The following is a 6,620-nucleotide window of genomic DNA, read 5'->3' as shown; positions in this document are numbered from 1 at the left end:
TCTTTACAACAAATAAAAAAAGAGCGTATTTTTTAGTATTTAAAAAATAATATTCTTTGATATAAAACAAAAGTTTCTTTTATAACTTGTGCAAGTATAAAATTTAAGCTCTTCACATCAAGACTTTCTCTGAACATTTTGATAATGTTAGATGTAGGTAGCGTGATTTCTCAGAACATCAGAATTTTCATGGAATTTTCTAAGATCTTACGAGTAGATGACTTTTGTAAAACCGATCTCTCCTAACGTTTCGCGAATGGACTTTGGATCTTCATTCACGCGAATATTCTCCATGAAACTTGCAAATCCAATTTCCTAGATTACTCGAGTTATAGGAATTCACATTGCTGGAAAGCTGGATGGTCGAGTTCGATTTAGCTCCGACGAGACGTGTTTCAAACAAAACGTATTTCATTTTATGCTCTAGAATTCTTAAAGCTAATATCAGAATATTACCACAGGTGGTGTGTTGATTCGTATACATCAAGTGTGATGTGGAATTATTAACTACTAATGGCGCTCGATGACTCAATTAATTAATTATCGTTTACATACCGTGATCGTAGTATTAGCCTTTGATGAAATATGTATATCAATGAAAAGTCATAAGTCTATTATCGACAATCTATAGTTCGTGACAGAATTCAAGATAAAATTTTGTTTACAATTTTATATATTGTGTAATAAAAATTAAAAAACATATTATGTAATAAACATTTAAAGAATAAGAAACACACACATATATAAAATATATATTACGATACACATAAATATATCAACGTATTCCGTGCATAAAATTATAGATAAAATTTCTATATTAAAATCTGACGCTAATTATAGATTGTCTAAAACAGACTTTATAAGCAAGCTATAAGTTTCAGTTAAGCTAATTTTATGCAACACATGAAATAACTATTTGTATATTATCTAAATAAATTTTCTTTGGATATTTTTAACAACTGCAGCAAACATATTAGGAAATACATTAATTATAAAAGAGTGAGAGTAATATATATCACGTATGTTATAAATATTATCGATTACACGCCTCTCGCCGAATTATCAACGACACCAATAGATAAAAATTCCCCGACATGTCACAGCTTAATCCGGCTTAATATATGCGTGTTCACTGTTGTGTATGATTCACCCATAGAAAAAAAAGAGAAATCTGCAGAAAATTCCTGCATGTTCGATAAGCGAGAAGAGAAATAAAAAATTATATCAGACATTTTTTTAGAGTATTAAAACGGTCTACTTCATATACACAAGTTACATAAAATAATTTATTATATATTTTTTATTAATATTCATTACTTTACACTTGAAAGTTATACCGAAACTTAATGTATTTCAAATTAAAAATATTATGTGTGAATAGATACTTTATGTACATATTTTTTGTTTGTTCTTGACTTTCAAACCATAATACAACAATACTGTGCCAACGTGTCGCTCTGTGCTCACAAAAATTACGTCCTATTTAATCACTCGCGATGAACGAGACCAAGGTTTTCCCTAGGAAATCGTAAGGCTTAGCTCTGACATTAGAGAGGCGGAGGTTAAAATACGAGAGGATTTCCTTGACATACGGGTTTATCATCAGTACCGACTACCATTGTTCGAAATCTCTAATTCTACGATTATCGTTAATGTGCATTAATTATTCTAATTGATATAAATTGAGATCTAATAAGAATGAATGTCTTGATTTAAAAGGATTATAATCTTTGACGAATGAAGCTATTAATTCTTATTAGATTATATTACTTCCTCTTACAGTAATGTTATTTAATAAAAAGTTTATGCACATTGATAAACAATATTATTTGTATTATAAGTACAATAAAATATTAAAATATTATATTATAATCATATGTTTAAATGAGTCACTTGTTATTTATAAAGATTATTATATTTATAATTGGAGATAAGTTTAAGAAAAGGTTATTTTTATAAATCAATTTTAGAAATACATAATACTGAGTGAGCCACGGAAACTTGACATTCAAAATAAAATAATGATATGAAATATAACTTAAATATTAATTTCTTGTTATATAGCAATAGAATGTTATTTGAATATATCTAAATATGTAAATAATAACTATGTTTATATTTTAGTTCTTCGCAGTCATTATTCAAACTTATTCAGATATCAAATGACATTCTATTTCCTACTGTTATATAACAAAAAATTAAGACAAGTTACATTTAATATTGTTTCATTTTTAAAATTGTCAGATTTCTGTGGCCCAACCTGTGTAAAGAATATTTTTAATTTAATTACTCTAAAACTATTAGAATGAATCTTAATTCTGAAAAGTAAAATCTTACTTTACAGATTGAAAATTGAATCATTGTTTTCAAGACTTGCTTAATTTTTATTCTTTAGAGTGAGATTCCACTCCAAAGAATGTAGAGAGTACTTTACATTAATCGTTGCATCTGTGAAACTTTCAAAGATTTTATCTTGTTAATTTTTATCATAAGAAAACTCCTTTTCCTGCAATTTGCATTTTGCAAAAATCTCATTTCACATCTTCATTTTTCTATTTTGATGGACAATCAAGATCAGACCAAATCATGGCTAATTCCACGAAGGAGCAACTAACAGAATCGAGTTGCAATATAGGATTACGGAATTACAAGGCAAGGTTGTCGCCCAGTTCGCCTCAATAAGGTTACTAGAGGACGCGGCAGCCGGGCGATTTCCTTGACACGAGCTTGCCCGCACTTTAATCGAGTTATAGTTCGTAACGACAGTGAAAATCTATTTTGTACCTCCAGGGACATAGTTACAGATACTTCGAGAAAAAAAATACGTAAAAGAATGACTTGTCTTTTAAGTACACGTCGAAGGATTTCCCTTCGTAATGAGAGCACTTGCTCAGCTTGCACGTTGTGTGTGTGTGTGTGTGTTGTCATCAATGCATTGACGTTTAACTATAGCAAGGACATTCAAACGATTCTGTTTTAAGACTGAAAACATAGAATGCACCTTGCATTTATATTTCAGTAGGATGTGCCAAAGAACAAACAATTTTGGCCAAAATAACAATTTAAGACTTGATATTATTAGGTGTTGGAATTAATTCGTAGCGTTTTTTAATGAAAGAATGTTATTTATTTCACATGAGCATTAAAAAATACATTAATGAAAGTACTTCCCATCACTTGTAAAACGCTACGAATTAATTCCAACACCTAATATAATTCTCTCTCTTTCTTTCCTCTCTCTCTCTCTCTCTCTCTCTCGATATATAAATATATACATATACATATATATATATATATATATATATATATCGTTGATATATATTTACCAGTTTTGCGAATTATGTAGGACAAGAATTTCCAGATTCTAATTTAAAAAATTAATCTATCATTAATATCTTCTAGTCGAAATGTATGAGAATAGAGTCGTTACCTTTTACAGCAAAAAAATGATGAATCTCAAGTACATCCTTTACACAGATGGAAATTTGTCATGACGTTGTGTGTTATTATTTATGTTATTATTCATATCATATATGTTACTACTATTTATATATATGTGTCAAAAGTTTAGAATTTGTTCTAGAATTATTTATTAAGTGTGTGAGAGATCTTTCTTTAGAAAAGGCAGATAAACATCGGGCAAACCTTCGGTGTCACTTTGCTTATTGATATTATTTATTTGGCTTTTTATGTATATCATTTCAGAAATTCTTCTTTTCAATAATGATTGTTCTGTGTCTAAAATTCTGATATTATCCCAATCCAATTCATGCATCTCATTCAACTGGTGACGTGAAACTACTGACATCTCCGAGGTGGATCTTATGTCAGCCTTATGTTCTTTTATTCGAGTTTTTAATTTCCTTTTTGTTTGGCCAACATAAGAAGACTCACAATTTAAACAATTTATTTTATAAACCACTCCACAATTCCTTTTTACGCAAAGAATCTTTTCCAGTTTTAATAAATCTATTCATTTTATTTATAGGTTTGTAAGCGATATTAAAGCCCTGAATATGTGATAGATCTGCCTTTTCTAAAGAAAGATCTTTCACACACTTAATAAATAATTCTAGACTAAATCTAAACTTTTGACATATACATAAATAGTGGTAACGTATATGATATGACAAATAATAACACAATGTCACAACGAATTTCCATCTGCGTAAAGGAAGTGCTTAAGATTCATCATTTTGTGTAAAACAGGTAACGATTCAATTCTCATACAATCGACTAGAAGATATTAATGATAGGTTAATTTTTTAAATTAGAATCTGGAAATTCTTGTTCTACATAATTCGCAATATGACAATTGGCGCTGCAACATTATTGTACGATGCACCTTCACATGATGAAAGAACATGTTTATACATAGTTATATTACACAACGGTTGAATTTAATGTCAGATATATGTAATTCTGCGTTTTAAGAATATTGTGAATTTACTGAAGATGGCCAGATTGTGGCCGAAACGTCTAATGTTTTATTAATGTAATGATAATTAAATATCACAAGCAATATCTTGTGCGGTGTTTTTACGCTCTTCTTTTCATAAGTTACAATAAAAATAATAAAATAAAATTTAAAAATAATAAATGAAATTTTCAAAAGCGTCATGCATGCTCAAAATTCCGGAAAAAAAGATCCATGAAACAAATACATTTATACTAGTAACAGAAAGTGAAAGTTGTTAAAAAAATATGTTTCCGTTACAGATATTATTAAACACACCTACTTGAAGATACCATGAATTAAACATTAAAATATTTGCTGCCCGTCGATTTACGTCATTATCACATGATTTCACTGTTGCTAACGTCTGTTGTTCGATAAACGACGCGACGATCGCCGTGTAAAGAAATTTAATACTTCCAGTTCAAAGATACGGTGTTTATTATTACTATAAACTCATAATTTATCTCGGGGGCGTATTCTCCTGCTCCAAATGTCCAGCATGCTCGACGTACGGGCATCACAATCAAACTACCGCATCGTTGATAATTATATAAAAATTAGAGTTAAATCAATTAATTATATAGAAACGTGAAGAAAGTGATGCGTAAAGTTAAATAGATATAAAAAAATGTTACACATTATTTAGTAACTATTGTATCGTTTATAAAAACAAGACATGAAAGGGTTTGTAAAACTGTAATATTGTAAAATTGTAGAATTATTTTACAGTGTTTGTTTGAGCTTAATTAAATTAAATTAAAAGTAAGAGAGACTGCACTGCTGAGCATGAAACTCGCGAATGAAAGCAATATTTCGAAGTAATTTAATCCTCTCGTATATACAAATGCATTTTCCTGTACACACACACACACACACACACACACACACACACACACACACACACATACACACACACACACACACACACACACACACACACATATATCACTGTGTGAATGTACAACGGACAACCGAACTCAGAATGAAATACAACGGATATATTTTACAAATAAATACATTTTACTCACAATGCACATACAAATGCATTTGTTACAAAAGCTCGAATTTTCCGGAAGCCTTTTTTATACAAAACAAACAAATAGGTATTTGTCGATCATGATAAGCTGAACATTTTTTTAAATTCAATTTTGGCAACAGAATTAAATTTGATTATTCGATGTGAATATATAAATACAAAATTTACATTTTATCTTTATTGTTTAATTTAATTCCTTTGTTTTTACTCAAGAAAAAATGTTTCATATATAATTATATTAGGTGCGCAACTAAGTTCTCGCTGTTATTTTGATGACAATGCATCAAAATAACAGCGAGAACTTAGTTGCGCACCTAATATAAAAAAATTGACATATTTTATATATAATTATATATAATTATATATAAAATATGTTCATATATATATAGTATAACATTCTTTCCCGGGTATATATATCAGTTTACATAATTGTCATTAAAATAAAACTATTAATGAAACTGTAAATCATAATTTTTTAACGTTTTGCGAGAATCTGTGAATTGCAACAATTATTATAATTAATAACAAATGATAAATTTTTCTTTTTGTGTTATCATTTTTATAATTTACTCATAATTGCTGTAATGTAATATTCTTTAGAATGCTTCATGATTTTATAGAAATATGCTAGACAATCTCGTAAATCTGGGAAAATATTGAACAATAAACGTAGATAGGGAAAGTGAAATGCATTGTACCGCGAGACGGTGATTCATGAGAGATTTCCCTACTGGCTACTTTAGAAACTGGAAGAATTGCGCCATTAAGCATTCAAAAGCATGCGGAACAATAATATCAAAAAAATGCATAAGAGTTGCAGTGTGAATACAGCAAACCGTTTCTCTGCCCTGTTCTTTCCATCCGTTTTGATTAAAAGATTTTAATTGGACATAATTCCAGCTTATTAATACCAAATGAGAGCATAGTTCCGGTAGAAAAAAAAAACGATTTAATTAGTCATTTCCGTGATTTTGGTGAAACTAACCAGAAAATATCATATTAAGATTAAAATTAAAATTCTGCAAAAATGATGCAAGTGATCTTACTTTAAAGTGATGAAAAACATAGTAGTAGAACATTTAAAAAGATGAGCGAAATTTTGTGTCGCAATTTTTGCAACTTCTG

Source organism: Acromyrmex echinatior, chromosome 5 (genome assembly GCF_024713525.1).
Source record: "Acromyrmex echinatior isolate Ae372 chromosome 5, ASM2471352v2, whole genome shotgun sequence".
Lineage (NCBI taxonomy): Eukaryota > Metazoa > Arthropoda > Insecta > Hymenoptera > Formicidae > Acromyrmex > Acromyrmex echinatior.
This window is presented reverse-complemented; position numbering follows the sequence as displayed.